General features: G+C 47.1%; 1 pseudogene; it reads left to right on the top strand.

Moving 5' to 3' along the window:
• Positions 1–18,738: 18,738 nt before the first annotated feature.
• Positions 18,739–20,245, top strand: LOC109747233 (putative cyclin-dependent kinase F-2; annotated as a pseudogene).
• The last annotated feature ends 1,916 nt before the right edge of the window (positions 20,246–22,161 follow it).

Genomic DNA, 22,161 nt, shown 5'->3' with positions numbered 1-22,161 from the left:
TTTGTGTGTAACGGTTAGATTTTGTGTGGAGGCTATATATACCCCTCCACCCACTCTTCATTCGTGGAGAGAGCCATCAGAACATGCCTACACTTCCAATACATATTTTCTGAGAGAGAACCACCTACACTTGTGTTGAGGTCAAGATATTCCATTCCAACCACATAAATCTTGATCTCTAGCCTTCCCCAAGTTGCTTTCCACTCAAATCTTCTTTCTACCAAATCCAATCCTATGAGAGAGAGTTGAGTGTTGGGGAGACTATCATTTGAAGCACAAGAGCAAGGAGTTCATCATCAACACACCATTTGTTACTTCTTGGAGAGTGGTGTCTCCTAGATTGGCTAGGTGTCACTTGGGAGCCTCCATCTAGATTGTGGAGTTGAACCAAGGAGTTTGTAAGGGCAAGGAGATCGCCTACTTCGTGAAGATCTACCCTAGTGAGGCAAGTCCTTCGTGGGCAACGGCCATGGTGGGATAGACAAGGTTGCTTCTTCGTGGACCCTTCGTGGCTGGAGCCCTCCGTGGACTCGCGCAACCGTTACCCTTCGTGGGTTGAAGTCTCCATCAACGTGGATGTACGATAGCACCACCTATCGGAACCACGGATAAAAAATATCCGTGTCAACATTGCGTTTGCTCCCTCAAACTCCTCCCTTTACCTTCATAAGCAATTGTTTTACATTCCGCTGCTATACTCTTAGAATTGCATGTGTAGGTTGATTGCTTGACTTGTTCTAAGTTGCTAAAATCTGCCAAGAACTAAAATTGGGAAAATGCTAGATTTTTATTTGGTCAAGTAGACTAATCACCCCCCTCTAGACATACTTTCGATCCTACAAGTGGTATCAGAGCTTTGGTCTCCATTTTTCTTTGATTTCCATAGCTTTTGGTGGTCATAGCCTTGGTTTCACAACCTAGGAGAGTATGGCGTCTAGCGAGGGAAATTACCACCGTAGAGGTCCTTACTTTGATGGTACAAATTTTGCTAGTTGGAAGCATAAGATGAAAATGCATATTCTTGGACATAACCCCGCCGTTTGGGCTATTGTGTGTATTGGCTTGCAAGGTGAATTCTTTGATGGGAGAGAACCTAACCATGAAGCTACCGCGGAAGAGTTGAAGATGCTACAATACAATGCTCAAGCTTGTGATATTCTCTTCGATGGATTGTGCCCCGAAGAATTCAACAAAATCAGTCGTCTTGAGAATGCAAAGGAAATTTGGGATACTTTGATTGATATGCACGAAGGTACCGACTCCGTCAAGGAATCCAAATTGGATGTGCTTCAAAGTCAACTTGACAAGTTCAAAATGAAGGATGGTGAAGGTGTCGCTGAAATATACTCTAGGCTTGCTCTCATCACAAATGAGATTGCCGGCTTAGGAAGTGAAGAGATGACCGACAAATTCATCATCAAGAAGATCCTAAGAGCCTTGGATGGGAAATATGATACCGTGTGCACATTGATACAAATGATGCCCAATTACAAAGATCTCAAGCCAACGGAAGTCATTGGAAGAATTGTTGCTCATGAGATGTCACTCAAGGATAAGGAAGAGCTTCACACCAAGTCAAGTGGTGCTTACAAAGCCTCGTGTGATGCTCCCACATCATCAAGTGAGAAGCAAACCTTCAATGAAGAATTGAGCCTAATGGTAAAGAACTTCAACAAGTTCTACAAGAGTAGAAGCAAAGAAAGAAGTTCCAAGTCAAGGCCCTACAATGACAAAAGATATTCTAGTCATGAGCGAAATTGCTACAATTATGGAAGATCCGGACACTAATCCAATGAGTGTACGGCCCCCTACAAAAGAAGAGAAGATTCTCCCAAAAGAAGAAGTAGAAGAGAAGAATCACCACCAAGAGAAAGGAGGAGTAGAGATGATCGTTATGAACGAAAACCCTCTCGGAGAAGCAAGGATTCGGAAAGGAAAGAACAGTCATCAAGGAGCTACACAAAAAGAAGACATCAAGCTCATGTTGGTGAATGGGTATCCGGCTCCGAGTCCGACAATCACTCCGAAAGAAGTTATCACTCCGACTCCGAATATACTCAAGATGAAGGTGTTGCCGGTCTAGCACTTGTGTCAACCAACTCCTACGACATATTTGACTCACCAAATGAAGGAATTGGAAGATGCTTCATGGCCAAAGGTCCAAAGGTAAAACATCCCGAGTATGTTGATTTCAATAGTGATGAAGATGATTTGCTAGGTGATGATGATTTACTTGTTGACAACTCTAGTGATGAAGACTATGATGAAATGTCAATTAATCATGCTAATCAAGATAAAATGAATAATTATGATAAGAAGGATATTGAGCATCTAACTAAAGAACTAAACACTCTTAAGTTAGCTCATGAAACTACCTTGGAAAATTATCGAGAACTTTTAAAGACTCATGATAAGCTACGCTTTGAAAAGCTCAACCTTGAGCAAGAGCATGAGTTTTTAAAGGCAATCAATGATGATCTTCGCAAGAAAAGTTCTTCTTACATTGCCAAGCGTTTACTCTTGTCTACTTACATGCCACAAGTTAAATCTAGTAACAAGAACAAGAAAGATGCTTCATCTAGTAGTAACAACAATCATGCTAAATCCAATGTTGTTGCTTCTAGTAATTCTCTTGATTCCACTAATGATTCTCTTAGCCAAGTTACACTTGAGCAAGAAAATAGCTTATTGAAGGGAATTATAGAGAAAGGTGTTTACAAGAGCCTTGCCGGAAGTAAGCAATTTGAGGAAATTGTGCGCAAGCAAGGAAGAGACCGAAAGAATCAAGGTGTTGGTTTTGAATGAAAGTTGAATGCCAATGGAGTTGAGTGGGAAGAAGATCAATACCCCAAGACGAAGTTTGTTCCTCAACAAGAGAAGTATGATCCTACTTCTTTCAAAGGGACACAAGCTCAAGATGATCTTCCACCACAAGACCACAAGCAAAAAGGCAAGGACAAGCTTCAAGAGGAAATTGATGCATTTGAAGAAGCACCTAAGGCCTTGGTCAAGTGGGTTCCCAAGACTACATCAAGTTCTACCTCATCAAGTACAACTACCACTCCAAGGATTCCCATCAAGATGGTGTGGATCCAGAAGAAGAAGAACTAGAGAGTTCTTGAGGGTGACTCCGCCAACATACTTCACTCTTATCATTTTGGCGAGGACAAGTGCAAACAACTTCCATATCTTGCACTAGTTCAAGGAGTCACAAACCCTCTTGTTGGTAAGACAAGGGAAAAGGTAACCTAATGCTTTCATGGACATCATCTTGTGTATGCATCACTCTATGTCTATGGATATCCTTGTTTGTTCCTTGTGGGACTAACCCGTGTAGGTATTGAAAGTGCAACTCACTCCAAAGGATTGCTCCAAATGATCTACATCAACATTGAGCATCTACATCTTCAACACCTACATGAAGTCATCATAGACAAAACCCAAGGTTAGTCTATCCCTCTTAGGGGGGATATCACATCTAGGGGGTGCTTTACTCTAATCAATTGAGCTAAAGCAACTCTATTGGTGTGAACACAACAATGCTTTATGTAAAAGTGGTAACCCCACTTGTGCTTAAACGATGAGTATGACCTATGATCAAATGTTCTCATTTGACTCCTATGTCAATATACTCATATATAGATGACTTAGTCATCGCCAAACTGCTTGATAGATGCTAGAGTGTTTGTGCATGCTTTGTCACATATTTCATTTGCCATTTTATTATGTGAGCATGTTGGTTGCATATTTTACTCATTCGAGGACATCCATTTTTTGTTTTGATTGTTTGGCTCTTTCTCTTTTGCCAAATGGATGGACAAGAATGCCTAAGAACTCCCTCTAGCTATCTATGCTTTTCTCTTCTCAAACTCTATTTATGCTACATCACAAATTTTGATCAAGTCAGATTCGAACCACTCTATGTGAGGAGCACTCGGAGTTCCCGATTCGTCATAGACTTAAACCTCCAAAACCTCTTTGTGCATCTCGGTCTGACCGATTCATCCTTTTCGGTCCTACCGAGTCACTAAGTTGATCTAGGGTTTTCAATCTCGGTGCAACCGATTGGAACTTCTCGGTCACACCGAGTTGCAGTAACTGCTTGCAGTTTTTCATCTCGGTGCCACCGAGTAGTTCCACTCGGTCACACCGACAAGGTCAGGTTATATATACTGACGGGCCAAATTTTGGAAATTTTTCCGAACCTCCTCGCCCGCGCGTAACCTACTCTGCCTCCTCGGGTCTCCGGATCGTCCTCTCGTCGCCAGCGACCTCCCGCCGCTGGTCTCCGCCGTTGTCAACGGAAATCTCCACCGCCGTTGCCGCCGTAGCAAGTTCGTCGCCGAACTAGGGTATGAACTTGAACTTTGTGCTAATCCTTAACTCCGATTCTTAGCATATTGCTTTGCCATGATTCTTGCCATGATTGAAATCATCCTGTCCAGCGAAAACATCCTGTAGATTAGTTTTGATTTGAAAATTTAGGGTTAGGTCTCCGCCGAATTCATCTCGGACCGACCGAGTTGTAGAAATCGGTCTCACCGATTTTGGCTTAGGCCAGTGCACATGCGTTTTTGGTCTTACCGAAAATTGCAAATCGGTGTGACCAAGTTCGATTCTCTATGAAACCCTAGCAGTCTCGGTACCTCCGAACTGTGACTCGGTCTGACCGAGTTCACTAGTTTAGGTTCCAAAAGCTGCTTCGGTATCACCGAGTTTACAAATCGGTAGATCCGAAATGCTTTCTGTGAAGAACTAAAACTAAGTTTTTAAGTCATCCTTTTGCCAAACTCTTGTACTTTGTGATGCTCATCTACTCTACCTCATCTATAACCTATTCACAGGGTCTGCTGTCAGAGTATTTGCAGAGATGTCTGACCAAAGTGAAGCCAGAACAAGTCAGAAGAGCAGGTTCAGTTGAGTGAGGGCATTAGTCCCTCTGGCAGCTATGACGAAGGCAGCAGGAGCACTCCAAGCAATCTGCCAAAGGCTGCCACCAGGACTAGGAAGAAGAAACTTCTGATTCAGAGGACGAAGATTATGTGGCTATTGAGGATGAAGCCACTTCAAGGAAAAAGGTGCTGAAAAAGGAGTATGGCACAACTGCTGCAACAAAGCCTGGTCTGAAAACAAAGGCTCCAGCAAGAAGAGTTCCAATGTCAAAAGCCAGAGCCTCCACTCAAGAAACAATGGAGTTCACTCTTGAACCCAAGGAAACTGGAGATGGCAAGAAGAGAAAAGAAAGGGTCAAGAAGACCATTGCCAGAGTTATTGGGAAGCCATGAATGATGAGAGAGTCTGAAGAAGAAGAAGAGGAAGAGGATGCTGCACCAGCACCCAAAGCACAAAAGCTCATGGGAGATGCAATTAAATCAGGGGCTGCTCCATCAAAGCCCAAAGCTGCTCCCAAGGCTGCTGCTCCAGCTCCAAAACCAAAACCCAAGAGAAGCACTAGGAACATACCTGCTGATGAGAAGAACAAGGCCCCAGTGCCTCAAGCTGCTGAAGAAGAAGATGATGATTCTGTTGTTTTGAGAAAGCTGAAGCCCAAGATCCCTGACCACACTGATACACACCCAGTTGCAGAGAACATGAAAATCAGGAAGGATGCAGGATTAAGAATATGGAGACAGTCTGATCCATATGCTATCAGGAGAAGGACTGTCGTGGACTACAAATTTCACACTAAGGAACAACAGGACTTCTATGAGACTATTCTGCTTGACAAGAAGCCCATTGTGTGTGACATGAGATGGGTTGACTGGGAGTTCATCAAGGAGAATGAGGATCACTTCCCTGGTGTGCTTGATAGCTTCAAGGCATGTGGAGTGGACACTTTTGTTGCCCAGAAGCCCACCAAGTGGAATGATGAGCTCATCATGCAATTCTACTCCACTTCACACTTCTATCCAGATGGAAGGATAGTATGGATGTCTGAGGGTACTAGGTACCAGTCTACAGTTGAGGAATGGGCCAAGCTTATAAATGCTCCTGAGGAACATGAGGATGACTTGGACATATATGCAGAGAAGAAGAAAGACCACAACACTATGGCCAACATGTACAAAGAGATCCCAGATGCTGCTTTGGATACACATAAGTTTGGATCTGTACACTACTTGTTGTCTGGTCTGCCAACCATAAACTGGATCTTAAGGCACACACTGCTACCCAAGTCAGGTGATCACAAGATGATCAGAGGACCTGCCATCAACTTGCTGCACATATTTGATGTCCCACAGAAGTTCAAAGTTATGAGCCTGATTGTTGAGACAATCAAGAGGACTGCTGCTGACCAGAAGATAAGTTGTGGGTATGCCCCACACATTCAGGAGCTCATCAACTCAAAGATGGGCACAGGCACATATCTTTTGGACAAAGAGCACCTGCCCATCTATCCTGAATTTGAAGATAACACAGCAGTGATGAATGAGAATGAACCATCTTCAGCTCAAGTACATGAGAAGAGAGAGAAGGCTAAGGCAGAGAAGGCTGCAAAGATGCCAACAGTAGAGGAGGCATCTCAGGTATTCTTGAAGAGCAAGCAAGACCAGCTTGGATATCTGATCCAATCCACCCTGAGGATTGAGAAGGGCTTGGCCACCCTGACCAAGAACCAGGAGAGTCTGGAGAGGATCATTGAGCAGAAATTCTATGACCTTGATGTCAAGGTAACAGAAATCCAAACTGCAGTTGAGCAACTTCAGGAGGAAGCAGAGGAGAAGAAGGGCAAGTCTACCACAGATGCTTTTGCCAGAGTGCCCAGAGGACAGAGATTTTCTGCAGTGCCAGTGACAGACACCAGAGCTACAACATCAGCACCAGCAGCTACAGCTCCAGTTCCACCTCCACCAGCTCTAGCTACTTCATCTGAAGCCTTCGTCCTTGGAGTTCTCTCAACACCACCTCCCGAAGATCAAGCCTGAGAGTCGTTTAGCACTCTGCATTTTTTAATTTTTTGGTAACTTGTTGCCAAAGGGGGAGAAAAATGTATAGATCATAGGCTTCGAGAGAGAGAGAGAGTGTTGGTTTTTATCTCTCTTTGCACTTATTTGGTTTGGTTTACTACTTTATGTCCTTGTGAGATACTTGTTTGATCATGTGTTTGATCATATGCTACCCTTAATGCTTGTTGGATGATATTATCTTTATATCCTTAGATGATCATTCACTTTGCTTGGTGATGAGTGCATGTGTTTTAGTTTCTATCATTTTGAGCGCTCCACCAAGATGTATGTGACATGGAAGAGTAACCCATGATCCTAATCGATTGTGCATTTGCATTCAAAAGCAAATTTTAAATAATGCACAAATTTAGGGGGAGCTCTTGCTGATCACATACTTCTCAAAGCGACGATGCTTTTCAATCTTATCATTTGTCGAAGCTTTGATCTATATGTTGTCATCAATTACCAAAAAGGGGGAGATTGAAAGTGCAACTATCCCTGGGTGGTTTTGGTAATTCCTAACAACATATAGCTCATTGAGCTAATGCTATTTCAAGATGAATATTTCAGGAAAGCTCAGTGATTGGCATGGCATGGATTAGGAAGTGGACCCTTCAAATTGCTAAGGACAAAAGATTGGCTCAAACTCAAAGCACAAGACTCTACATTTTCTATTTTAGTGATCCAAGATCACATTGAGTCTATAGGAAAAGCCAATACTATTGAGAAGGGATGAGGTGTTGCTTAATGAGGTTCTTGCTCAAAATGCTTAGTGATATGCTCAAAAACCCTCCACTACTTTCTCATATCCACATATGTCCCAAACCAAATATCCAACTCGGCCCCACCGATTCTTTCTATCCGGAGCCACCGAGTTCAGTTGACATAGCCATTGCCAAAAACCCTAGTCTTTTCGGTCTCACCGATAGGGATCTCGGTCTCACCGAGATGGGATTGTAATCTCTCTGTTTCCCTTCGTAACGTTTTGGTCCAACCGAGATGAGCGACCGGTCCCACCGAGATTGCAATGCAAACACTCTGTTTCCTTTTCGTAACGTTTCGGTCTCACCGAGATGAGCGAATCGGTCCCACCGAGTTTGCCTGACCAACTCTCTGTTTGACTATTACCAAAATCGGTCCCACCGAGTATGTGTAATCGGTCACACCAAGATTACGTTATGCCCTAACCCTAATGATATCGGTCCCACCGAGTTGACATGTCAGTCCCACCGAAAACACCTAACGGTCACATTATGAACCAAGTCGGTCTGACCGAGTTCTCTGAATCGGTCCCACCGAGTTTGGTGATTTGTGTGTAATGGTTAGATTTTGTGTGGAGGTTATATATACCCCTCCACCCACTCTTCATTCGTGGAGAGAGCCATCAGAACATGCCTACACTTCCAATACATATTTTCTGAGAGAGAACCACCTACACTTGTGTTGAGGTCAAGATATTCCATTCCAACCACATAAATCTTGATCTCTAGCCTTCCCCAAGTTGCTTTCCACTCAAATCTTCTTTCCACCAAATCCAATCCTATGAGAGAGAGTTGAGTGTTGGGGAGACTATCATTTGAAGCACAAGAGCAAGGAGTTCATCATCAACACACCATTTGTTACTTCTTGGAGAGTGGTGTCTCCTAGATTGGCTAGGTGTCACTTGGGAGCCTCCGTCAAGATTGTGGAGTTGAACCAAGGAGTTTGTAAGGGCAAGGAGATCGCCTACTTCGTGAAGATCTACCCTAGTGAGGCAAGTCCTTCGTGGGCGACGGCCATGGTGGGATAGACAAGGTTGCTTCTTCGTGGACCCTTCGTGGGTGGAGCCCTCCGTGGACTCGCGCAACCGTTACCCTTCGTGGGTTGAAGTCTCCATCAACGTGGATGTACGATAGCACCACCTATCGGAACCACGGATAAAAAATCTCATGTCAACATTGTGTTTGCTCCCTCAAACTCCTCCCTTTACCTTCATATGCAATTGATTGCTTGACTTGTTCTAAGTTGGTAAAATCTGCCAAGAACAAAAATTGGGAAAAGGCTAGATTTTTATTTGGTCAAGTAATCTAATCACCCCCCCTAGACATACTTTCGATCCTACAAAAGTACTTTTCCCCCTCATCTGAATCCCTAGACCTCCACACATCTGGATCACGTGTGTCCTCTCATCACTCCGATTAGCCTTTTTACGGACTGAGATCGGCCTGTGAAAATGTGTTTGAAGAGGCCCCAGTGCAGTCGACACCCCAGGAAGTTTTCACACATGGACACAAACGCAGCAAGGTATGTGATGGTGTTGGGAGAAAAATGATGAAGTTGGGCTCCGAAAAAGTTCAGAAAACCCCGGAAAAAATGATGCGGAGGCAGGGAAAAACCACGGTCGACATGGGTGGCAAGGAGGACACACTCTCCCTCCTGTGGCTGCGGCTCAGATTCATCGCCCGGCAACCTCCAAGAACCATGAGCAATCAAACCCCCTTCAGCCAAATCCTCCATGTCTTCTCGTCGGATCGTAGATCGAATCCAGTCGCCCTGGACCCAGCCGGGCGGCAGGCCAGATCTCGATGACGAACCCCCTCGGCTTGTCTTCTTGCCCTTCGCCGTCGCCGTGACCTTCTTCGCGCGCTCCAGAGCCACCGTCTTGTCCTTCCCCATCGCAACGGGCCGCGCTCGAGCGGGACGGCAGCGTTGAAGGTAGAGGTGGGCGAGGTGGAGAAGCGGAGGAAAAGAAGGGGAATGGGGCGCACTGTGCAGATACATCGACCCCGACCCCTTATAAGGACCTGTTTCCGAGTGGCTGACCCGTGGGCCCAGATGATCCTGTCAAATGCCGCAACAGTCGCGCACTGGTACGTGGCAAAAAAGGTGGCGCGGGGATCAAGGCGCTCCTGCCTAAATCCGTTCCGTCTACTGCGGTCGTCTCTGTCCCGCGCGCTTCCCCAAATTTCAAAATCCCGTGAGATCCGGGGACGGTAGTACAGGCAATCGCGCCGGAGATTTAGTTCCATATCAACACTCGAAGCTTGTCAGCAAAGTTCACTCGACAAAATAAGAACGGATCAAGGTGATTGAAAAAGAAGTCGAAGTTGTCACGTGGTTTATCGATCCAAGAAAAAATGCTTCCGAAGCATAAAAATTGAGTCGGAATTATTTTCAACTCCTTTTTCCACTCGAACCCTGAACCATTCGGGGGCTAATGACGAGGATATGTACCTAGGGTAGGGTAATAGGCCTGACTTAGACACCCTACCCAAGGACATCACCTTAAGGACAAGGATATTCAAAGGACAGCAACATCCACTCGACTAGAAACATTCCACTCGGATAAGCTGGTGTCATTCGACCAAGACATATTCACTCGACCAGGTGAGAAACCACTCGGAGTACAAAAGACCTAGAGTCACCCAGGATGACAACGGTCGGGCGTTCACTCTGTAGTCTTAATGGTCATTTATGTATCTTTACTATTGGCGTTATCAGTAATGCACTATCTTTATGTACATTAAACCCCTTGTAACGTGGGCTGGCTTGGGTCCTGGCACACTCTACATAAGCCACCCCCCTCCACTGGCACAAGGGTTCGCACCCCCTGTAACTTCACGAATAATCCAATCGACCAAGCCTCCGGGCACCGAGACATAGGGATGTTACTTCCTCCGAGAAGGGCCTGAACTCGTAAATCTTGCGTGCACAACCTCATCGTAGCTAGGATCTTGCCTCCTCATACCTACCCCCATTCTACTGTCACACTTACAACCACGACAGCCGCTTCCTTGGCGGAATTGGCATCCGACTCCGATGCCGTGGGGTTAACCACAAGCAAGGGATTGGGAGTGGATTTCATCCCCTCAAGTAATTCTTTAAGCATGGACTTGACTTCGGCCGTCATTGACGCCTTAAGTGAAGCCATAGCTTCATTTAAGTCATCGAGAGTGATCGAAGTCAACTCCACGGCCTCGGGCACATCCTCCACGGTGTCAACCATACTCTTCGGGCGGTGAAACCCTTAATAAAGAGATGAGGCTCTGATACCAATTGAAAGGATCGATATGGTTGACTAGAGGGGGTGTGTCTGAATAGGCAACTACCAATTTTAAGCTTTTCTTAACAAATTAGGTTTAGCAACAAATAGGTTGTCTAGATGTGCAACGAGGTGAACAACCCATATGATGCAAACAACAACAACAACAAGTGCAAGCAAAGGATACAACACAATAATGGCTTGCACAAAGTAAAGAAACGAGATAACCACAAGTGGAGCCGGTGGAGACGAGGATGTGTTACCGAAGCTCCTTCCCTTTCGTGAAGTACGTCTCCGTTGGAGCGGTGTGGAGGCGCAATGCTCCCCAAGAAGCCACTAGGGCCACCGTATTCTCCTCACGCCCTCACACAATGCGAGAAGCCGTGATTCCACTAGTGGTGCCCTTGAAGGCGGCGACCGAACCTTTACAAACAAGGTTGGGGCTATCTCCACAACTTGATTGGAGGCTCCGAACGATACCACGAAGCTTCACCATAATGGATTGTGGCTCCGAGGAGACCTCAACCGTCTAGGGTGCTCAAACACCCAAGAGTAACAAGATCCGCAAGGGATTAGTGGGGGAATCAAATATCTCTTGGTGGAAGTGTGGATCTGGGCCTTCTCAACCAATCCCTAGAAAATCAACAAGTTTGATTGGCTAGGGAGAGAGATCGGGTGAAAATGTGCTTTGGAGCAACAATGGAGTTTGGGAAGGGAAGAGGTAGGTCTTCTTGGAGAAGAAGACCCCCTTTATATAGGGGGGAAGAAAACAACTGTTTTCTGCTCTCAGCCCGCAGCTAAGCGGTACTACCGCTCAATAGAGCGGTACTACCACTTAGGCGGTACTACTTAGTCCTAGCACAGAATCCAGAGGAGACAGAGGGCGGTAGTGCCGCAGGGGGGGGGGGTACTACCGGAGACCCAAACGGTACTATTGCTAAGAAGTTCTGGCTAGAACAGAGAAGCAGTACTAGAGCGAGTAAGGGCGGCAGTACTGTGCCAAGCGGTACTACCGCTCTATTGCCGCTCTAGTACCTCTTAAGAAAAAGAAGCAACCGAAAGTAGCACAGTAGGGGAACCCCCAAGCGGTATTGGCAACTGCGCTAGGTGCGGTAGTACCGTGCGAGTGGTACTACCGTTCTACTGCCGTGCCAGTGCCACTAAGTATAACAAAGGCAACCAAACGTTGCAGAGAAGGGACCCCCTAAGCGGTAGTGGACCGGTAGTGACCAGCGGTAGTACCATTGGGCGGTACTACCGTGGTTACAAGCGGTACTATACCGTTGGTGCTAACTTTGGTTGACCTCGGAAAACACGCCAGGCAAGCTCCAGGCAAACGAAAAGGCAAGGAGGGTGGAAGAAAGGCTATGCACGTGATGATTCCAACCAAACCGTTCCAACACGGATCCCCTCTTAATAGTACAGGATTCCTATGACTCAAACCACCGAAAAGAAATCGATAGGAAAAACACCGTCTTCTGTGGAAGGCTTTGGAGGGGCTCCACCATCTTGTGTCACCTAGAGTAGTCTCTGAAGAAGCTCGATGCACACGGTTAGTCCGCAAAGCGTATTGTCATAAATCACCAAAACCACTGAGGGAGAAATATGCCCTAACAAAGTCTTTTAGGCCTCCTCAAAACCAAAGAGCAGTCGTCTCAGCTGAGTGGATTACAAGTGGCCCCCTCGGTGTCACCGGTTGACCACTTATTATTTGCAGATGGTACCTTCTATTTTTTTAAGGCAAACGGTGTGGGAGCGACAGAGGTTTCAAACCTACTCGAATCATATTGTCAAGCTTCTGGGCCGAGAATTAACAATAGTAAGTCGTCTATTTATTTCAGTAAGAGGTTCCCAACTAATGTCAAGAATGAGGTAAAAGGGGTGATGAATGTGTAGAAAGAGACATTGAATGAGAAGTACCTTGGGATGCCATTGATATTGGGGCTTCAAAACTGGTGCATTTAAGTATCTCAAGGATAGATTATGGGCCAAAGTGAAAGGAAGGGTTGAGAAATTGATCTCGGCGGCAGGAAAAGAAATTTTGATCAAATCTATCGCCCAGGCAGTCCCGGTGTATTCCATGTCATGTTTCAATTGCCAAGAGGCTTATGTGAACACTTGAACAAGCTCATTCAGAAGTTTTTCTGGGGCAGCATGTGACTGTGTCCTGGATTGGGGGGTGCACAGCACGTCGGCCCGCCAATCATGGGCCGGGTCGATGCCCGTCCACGAGTGAAGAATGGGCCACACATGCCCTGGCCCTCGACGCAATCAGGTTGGAATCCTTCGAAGACTTAGCATACACTTCAAGGCACAATTGAATGATCGACATGTTTATCCTTAGATTGTAATTGGCCTTGTGTAAACCCTAGATAGCCTTGGTCCCTATATATGCCGAGGGGTTTAGTCTGTAGAGGCACACATTCAAGGCTTAGAGGTTAGAACTCATACATACGATCTTGAGGTAGATCATCTATACTTTGTACCCCATCCACAATCAATACAATACAAGCATGACTTAGGATTTTACCTCTTATAGAGGGCCCAAACCTAGGTAAAATTGTGCCCACTTTACTTTCTGTTCACCATCGTGCCAAGATCAGCAGCTCGGGACCCCCTACCCGAGATCTGCCGGTTTTACCACCGAAATTGGTGGCCCATGCATGTCCCGTTGTGTGGTCGCAAGGGTTCGATGGCTCGTCTTCGGACCAACGACGACATCGGCTGTGGGAGTACCTTTGTCCCCGGCTAGCTCTCCGCCCTCGGCAGCATCGTACTGCATGCAGATTCGACCGGTCATCTCGGCCAGGTCAATAACTTCTCCCCAGGACAAACCATCAGGTTTGGGAATCTAAAGTATGTCGCGGATTACCGTGGCAAGCTTGCTTTTTCAGGTTGGGTGTCAGACCAACCCGAAGTTCTCATAGACGTTGTTGCCCCGACACTGGATTCAAACTCAGAATAGGACCATGGAGCGATCGGTACTTCGGATCTATCCTCGAGCTCGGATCCTGACGCTGAACTGCTGGATCAAGCGTCAAGCCCGACCAACGGAAATCCCGAGGCTACGTCAGGTGACACCTCAGGTAAACTACAAGTCATCCCCGCCTACTGTCAAGAGATGGACGAGGCCGACTCACCCTCCTGAAAGAGATGTTAGATCAGATTTAGAACCTTGGAATCTTAGACAGTCGGACTTCGGTTTACGATTCAGGAATTTGCAGATATTTTTACAAAACCTACTACACCACCCCCAAAGAGATTTTGTGACCATGTCATTCCCCTCTCAAAGGATGATAAAGTGATAAACCAAAGATCTTGCACACTACCTCATCATTAAAATGTGCTCTTATGGAAATTATCAAGCAACTGATATGGCTTGAGTAATTCAGCCTAGCTCAAGCCCATACTCCTCACTAGCTATACTAGTGAAGAAAAAGGACGGGGTTTGGAGGCTCTACTGGTTACAGAAAACTCAGTGCCATGACTATTAAAAAGAATCATATCCCTGTTATTGAGGACCTCCTAGATGAATTGAATGGAGCTATATTCTTTTCCAAAATTGATTTGAGGAGTGGCTACCATCAAATCATAATGAAGCCTGAAGATATTGACAGACTACTTTTTCAACACACCTTGGACATTATAAGTACTTGGTTATGGCATTTGATCTCAATAATGCTCCAACAACCTTTCAATCTCTCATGAACTTAGACTTGGAGCCATTTTTAAGAAAAAAATGTGGTAGTATTCTTGGATGATATTCGATTCTACAAGGAAGTGTCTAACACACACACAGCTAACCAACTATTTAGAAAACTCCCTAAGTGCACCTTTTTTGAGAAAAAAGTGGAGTATTTGGGACATATAATATAAGGAGGTGGAGTTGCTACTGACCCTATTAAAATACAAGTTGTAGTTGATTACCTGTTCCGAAAAATGTCACTCAGCTGAGAGAATTTCTAGGGTTAACTAGCTATTACAGAAGATTCATACAACATATGGCATAATTTGCAGGCCCTTGTTTGACTCTTTCAAAAATGACTCCTTTCTATGGTTTGATACATGACAAGCAACATTTACCACACTTCAGAGCAAGCTCACCTCACTCATGTTCTAGCTCTTGCAAACTTCCGCAAACCCTTTGTATTGGAAGAAGATGCAAGCGGGTATGGCATAGGAGCGGTCCTAATGCAAGACAACAAGCCAATTGCCTACATGAGCAAGAGCATTAGACGTAAAGCACAGTGACTTAGCACTAATGACGAAGAGGCACTAGCAATTATAGAAGCATTAAAAATGTGGAAACACTATTTTGCAGCCTCTTCCCTCATAATCTGAACTGATCAAGAGAGTTTGAAATATATGCAGAGCAAAAGCTCACTAAGGGCATCCAACATAAATTACTTGTAAAACTATTGGAATACAACTATAATGTTGAATACAATAGATGAAGGGAAAATAGAGCGGTAGATGCTCTATCAAGGGTAAACACATAGTGAACAGTTTGATTGCAAGTACTGTTCTTCCTCTGTCGATAATTGATGCGGTAAAGTCTTATCAAAATGACCAGAAATGCACTAACTCTGAATTGGCAGTTAAGGCGGATAACAAACCCATTTCACATTTAAAAATGGCATTCTCAGATAGAAAAGCAAAATTTTGGTTGGTAACACTACTAATTTTAGCCAAGAACTGATACACGCCTTTTTATAAGAGTGAACTAGGGGACACTCTGGTGAAAATGCAACTTATCAAAGATTACACATGTTGTTTCATTGGGTAGGGCAGAGACAAGATGTAATATGTCCAAGCTTCTCATATGTTCCAATTAAATAAAGAAGAGCATACCCATTACCCTAGGTTATTGCAGTCACTTCCAATTCCTGACCTTGCTTGGTGCCATGTAAGCATGGACTTTGTGGAAAGGTTTGCCTCTGTCGGAACATAAGGGCCTGATTTTTCACAAAGTATGCTCATTTCATCACTATTAAACACCCCATTTCAGTACATTAAGTTGCAAAGGCCTTTCTAGGCAACATATTAAAATTGCATGGATTACCTGTTGTGATAGTGAGATACAAAATCTCAATCACTTGTGGCAATCCTTGTTTAAGATACTTGGAGCCAAGTTACATATAAGTACTTCATATCACCCTCAAGCTGCCGACCAGACAAAGAGAGTCACTCAGTGCGAGGAATCATATTTGAGGTGCATAGCTTTTCAAAATCCAAAAAAGTAGCACTCATGGCTAGCTCTATCAGAGTGGTTCCTTAAAAATGACACATTTTCACGCATTGTATGGATTTCCCCCACCACTCATAACCGAAACTAGTCCGCATGAACTCATTTCACTAGATTCAGCAAACTTAGTGCAAAACAGATAAATGGCCACTCAATTGCTTAAGGCTGCTAAAAGCATATGCCGGGATGAAGCAGTTTGCTGACAAAAAAATAATTCCTAGAGAATTTCTAGTGGGTACAATGGTCTACTTAAAGATCCAACCTTATACGCATACTTTCCCGATCATTCACAGACATTTGAAACTACACTCTAAATTCTATCGCCCATTCAAAATACTACAAAAATTGTAAACTCCTCTTACAAAATGTTGTTGCCAGAAGGCTGTAAACTACACCCTACTTTTCATGTGAGTCAACTTAAGCAATACATTGGCCCCGGAGTGATTGCTAGTCCACACCTGCCTTTCGTTGATGATCAAGAACACATCATAATGGAGCTAGAAGCAATATTAGTAAGAAAACTCATTCCAAGGCCACAAGGAGATTTCAGTGTACCTGTAGTGGTAGTGCAATGGTTGGTGCAATGGGTTAATGTGCCACCTACGGAGGCAGCGTGAAACGACTCCGCTTTCATCTAGAAGATTTTTCATGCTTTCCGGCCTTGAGGACAAGTCTGATCTTCAGAGGGGGGGGGGGGATATTGTCACGCACATACCTTCATCTACACTCTGAAGATCTTCAGTTAGGTGTTCACTATCCAGAACGCTCTTTGCACTATATTATCTTTATCCAGCGACTCCCAGTCATTCCGGCGAACCGGTACGTAGATAGGTGAGAAGATGACCTGAGCGACGCAAGATCTTCATCCAACCGTTGGAGTTTACTAGGCGCCTTTTAGTGTTTTTGTCTAGTTACTTTACTTTAGTTCTTTTATTACTGCCCACCGATCTCAACTCTCCGGGGTTCAAGTTGTAATGGGTTGTAACTCTAGCAGCAACTGAGTGGTTGGCACTACTTTCCCCTTTTCAAGCTATAGAACCCTAGCTAGTTCCCTTAAACCCGGGGCTAGTTCTTGCAATCCGACTCTGAATTTGCACGATTTCCACCTTGATCACGACAGTGGGACAAAAAAGGATGGGAGATCTTTCAGTTGTTTACATTGCGATGGCCAAGTGCAAAAAAGGTCGATAACAACAATCCCGGCCCTGATCCTGATCCGATGGGAAATGTACCCATGGTTCGGTTCTCTGATTGAACCACACCGCACGGCCTCCGGGTATGTGCTAACCTACGCACGCGCAGGTCTGTGCAATTGGGATTTGGGAATCGAAGGTTGCAAGCCAAAATGTCTAGGGCGTAATTTGGACTCGAATTTGAATCCGACTCCAACGAGGTCGCTCCTCAGGGTGGACGACACGAGCGGTCTTTCGGACCGGCTCGTGGCCCGCTCGGTCCTGGCCAGCTCGGGCCTAGCCCGCTCAAAAAATCAGTCGGTCCGAGCTCAAGAATCAGGCCCGACAAAGCTTCGGTCCGGTCCGGGCTTTAACCGAGCCGACCGAGCGGACCGAGAAAACGTAGTCAGGCGCCGCAGTTCCTCGTCGTCGCGGCCACCGGCAGCCCCCGGGTGAACCATCGTGTCCCCGAGCTTCCCCTATTCTTCCTTCCTCTCCTCCCCATGCGCCATAGCCTCTTGCTGCCACTCGCCATCGCTGCCGTGCTTGCACCGCCGCCGATCTGGAGTTCTCGACCATGGCCATGGCTGTCGTTTGAGCTCAGCACGCACACTGGCCACCAGCTAGCCCAGGTAGGCGAACGCCTCACCGGCGCCACCAGGATGAACTGGACGGCCTCTTGCATGTGTGGGCGTTTCACCAGGTTCGCCATGATGTACTGCAGCTCCGAGGCCACTGTTTCAATTCGTGCACCAACGAACTCGGAGCACAAGCCCATGATTTCACCGTCGGCGAGCCGACGCTGCCGCCTTCAATTGCTACCGTTGTGGTCTTCGAGGCGATGAGCGTGTCCACATACGCCGGCGGCTCGCTGTCAGTTTCGTCAAAATTCAGTTTCGTCAGTACGGTCAGTAGTTCAGTTAGCTAGTCTGTCAGTAGATTCAGTTAGATGGTTAGCTAGTTTCGCTCGCAGGACCTAAACAGCAGCTAGATGGTTAGCTAGATTCAGTAAATCCTCTCCCTCTCTCTCTCTTGTGCGATCCGCAGCTATCTGCAACTACATAAACAGCAGCTAAATAGGACCTAAACGCAGCAAAAAAACAGCCTGCCAGGCAACATCACTGGTCGGTCCATTCGGTCCTCTCGGGCTTGACCGAGCTAACCCCCAAACGGTCCGGTCCCAGAAAAGTAGCTCGTTGGACAGCTCGGTCCGGTCCGGACCGGACCGCTGGCGGCCGGTCCAAATGACGGCTCGGACCGGGACCGGACCGGCCCGGACCGTGTCCACCCTGAGTCGCTCCTGCGTATACTTCCACTGGAATCTCGTCGGTCGATCCATCCGCTCGCCACCCACCTCCCATCCCCTCCTCCATCGATCCCCTGCTCCCATGGCCCTCGCCTCCACCGCGCGCGCATCGCATCCCCTCTCCAACAATCCGTGCGGTTCGTTTCATCGAGCTGCGCGATGGCCGCCCGCAAGCGGCCTGCCGCCGCCCTCGACGCCGGCAACGCCACGACGACGACGCCTCGACAATCCTCGCCTTGCTGCAAGAGGAGCCGCGCCAACATCAGGAGCACCGCGGAGTACGACGAGGAGACCCGCCTCGGCGAGGGCGGCTTCGGCCGCGTCCTCCTGGCGCGCCACCGCGCCACCCGCAAGATCGTCGCCATCCCTCAGCTGGCCGGACGGGTCCGCCCTGCCCCCCGGCGCCGCCGAGCTTCTGCGGGAGGGCCGGTTCCTCGAGGCCTGCGACGGGAACCCGTACGTCGTCGGCTTCGAGGGCCTGGTGCGCGACCTGGACAACGGCGCCTTCGGCCTCGTCATGGAGTACGTCGCCGCGCCGAGCCTCCACAAGTTCCTGCGGAATAGGAGGAGCGGCCAGCCGCTCCCGGAGTCCACCGTGCGCGCCATCATGTGGAAGCTCCTCGCCGGTGCCAAGACGATGCACGACCGCCACGTCGTCCACCGCGACATCAAGCCCGGCAACATCCTCGTCGGCCAAGACGGCGAGCTCGTCAAAATCTGCGACTTTGGGCTGGCGATCTCCATGTCCGAGCTGCCGCCGTACAACCAGGCCGGCACGCCGTTCTACGTGGCGCCCGAGGTGCTCCTGGGGAAGCGGGACTACGACGCGCTCGTCGACACGTGGTCTCTCTGGGTGCGTCATGGCCGAGATGCTCACCGGCAAGACGCTGTTCCTCGGCGATGACGACGACGACCCAACAAACAATGAGATCATCCAACTCTGGAGCATCTTCCGCTTGCTCGGGACGCCGGACGAGAGGACGTGGCCGGGGTTCACGTCGTTGCCGTTCACGGCCAAGGCGCTACAACTGCTGCCGCCGGGGCACAAGCACGGCAAGCTGCGGGATTTGTTCCCTCAAGAGAAGCTGTCCGAGCATGGATTCCAGGTATTGCAAGGCCTCCTCACGTGCAGCCCCGACAAGCGACTGACGGCTGCCACCGCGCTCAAGCATCGGTGGTTTGCTGCTCCTCGTCCTGCCGCCGCCGCTGCAAAGGTCGACCCTTTGTCGTTTCCAAAAAAGAAGGCGCCGAGGATCAAGTTCATCCCACCGGCCATGCCAGAGAAGAATTTTCTCAAAATTCCACTCGCCGTGTGGGAGGCAGCTCAACGGGTCTAATTAGGCTCCCCAGATGAAACTGTGTTCTATGTAAATGCTACTGTAGTATAAACTCTCTCGTGATGTAACTGTAGTGCTTGGATGAGCCATCAAGTAGAACTTGATCGCCGGATCGCCCATTAGCTAGTGTTGGCCTGCTTTTCTGAACTGCATGTGCCATTATGCACACGTTCAGAGAATCAGAGATGTGTAAATTGTGACATAGTGTTGAGAGATTCATCAGAGTGGTGTTGTTTACATTTGCTCAGTTGTTATTGAGTTATAGTGCTCAATTTGTGCGTTCTTTTTTCAAACCCTGAACTGATAGATAAATATGCAGTACGAATGTTCTAAGCAACAGAAATCTGGAGTGATGGATGAATTGATGGTTAAAACGTCCTGCTAGCTGGTGCAGATTTCATGAGTACTTATAATTTTAATACGAAAACACTAACGCCCACACGTGTGGCACTATTGCAACTCGCCCACACGTCTGGATCGCCGTCCACTTAAATTTGCACGAATCTTGACACGTTGAGGCAGTTTTTGTGTGCCACGTAGGACAAGGCCGGTGTGTGGAGTTTTCTCAGTTCGCCCGCACGCTGTTTCTCCCTCAGACGAGACCGGTTGCGAGTTGGGGCGTGCGGTGGAACTGCCGCCGCGCCCGCAGGCCGCGCACGACTTCTGTTCTCCGTCTCCCACGACTGGCCATTTCCCCCTCAGCGGTGCTACGGTTTCTCCCCCACCCCCTTCATTACTTCCCACCCCACCCTCTCCACCAGTTCCATCGATAGGAGGAGCAGTCGAGAGAAGGAGGCGGCGGCGGTGACGGAAGAGTCGACGACATTCGCGGCCGTTGTTGGTGTTCACCGGACCGGAGCGTCGTCACCGGAGCAGCCACAACGAGTAGGTAAGGCTATCAAAGCTTTCTACTGGTGCAATCTGTCTCCCTTCCTCCCTGGTTACATTCTCTTGAGCCCTTTCGAGATTCAGGCGGATTCGCGGCGCTCCGGTGTCCCCATCGGCGGGGGAGTCGCGTGTGTGCCATTTAGGGCGGCATTGCGCGGTTCCGTCGCCGCCACAGTGGTAGTCAAGCCGGTGAGGCTCGCCCGGTCGGCAACCACCTCTCTATTTACGAGAGATTAGATGCCTGCAATTCTATGTGTGAGCGATTTCTAATGTGTTTTTGTTAGTTCATGATGGTCTCGTAGGCTGTGATTATCACTGTTTTAGGGCGATGTTGTAGTTGAAGTCAGGGTCTAATAGTTGTGTATGAACCCTAGATCTAGTTAGGTGCATTTCGATGTGTAGGATAATGGCGGTCATTGAAATTTCAATACACTTGTTTATCTACAACTATCCTACTAGATGGCAACTAATTTTCTGGATCAACTATGTTAGTTGCCATGTCATATGTAGGATAATGACAGTTTGTGAGTCCAACTCAAGGAGTGATAGTTGTGTATGAATCCTAGATCTAGATAGATGCATGTTTGAAGTGTAGGATAACGACAGTCATGGCAATTTCATTGCATTTGTTTATCTACAACTATCCTACTAGGTGGCAACTAATTTTGTGAATCAACCATGCAAGTTGCCATGTCATATGTAGGGTAATGGCAGTTTGTTTGTTCCATGTACTCACTTCATTGCCACACTTTTTTGTGATAGCACGGCATATTGATTCCATTAGATGGCACTCCTTTTTTATGAAGCCAAGGTGTGAGTTGCCACATTATACGTTGTACAATGGCAGTTGTCTGTTCTATTGAACTGCCTTAGTTGCCACATCCTTTGTTGCTAACATGGCAACTTGAACCTACTATATGTCATCTGTATTTTTATGAAGCCAATGTGTCAGTTGCCACATTGCATGTTGGATAATGGTAGTTGGGTGTTCCACCGTACTGCCTCAGTTGCCACAGTGTTTAGTGCCAACATGGCAACTTGAATCTAGCAGCTGCATTTTTATGAAGCACACACCTATTCAGTTGCCATGTTTTTGCACTTGTTTTTCCATTGGTTATTTTTGCCTATTCTGCATGTTCAGCAGATAGCAATTACCTCCTTTCACACGCTAAGACTTTGGGGTAAACATGGCAGTTTTCATTTTTGTTATCGATGGTATCCAGTGAATCGTTACTTCGTGCATCT

The sequence above is a fragment of the Aegilops tauschii genome, chromosome 3 (genome assembly GCF_002575655.3).
Source record: "Aegilops tauschii subsp. strangulata cultivar AL8/78 chromosome 3, Aet v6.0, whole genome shotgun sequence".
NCBI classification, from domain to species: Eukaryota; Viridiplantae; Streptophyta; class Magnoliopsida; order Poales; family Poaceae; genus Aegilops; species Aegilops tauschii.
This window is presented reverse-complemented; position numbering and strand designations above follow the sequence as displayed.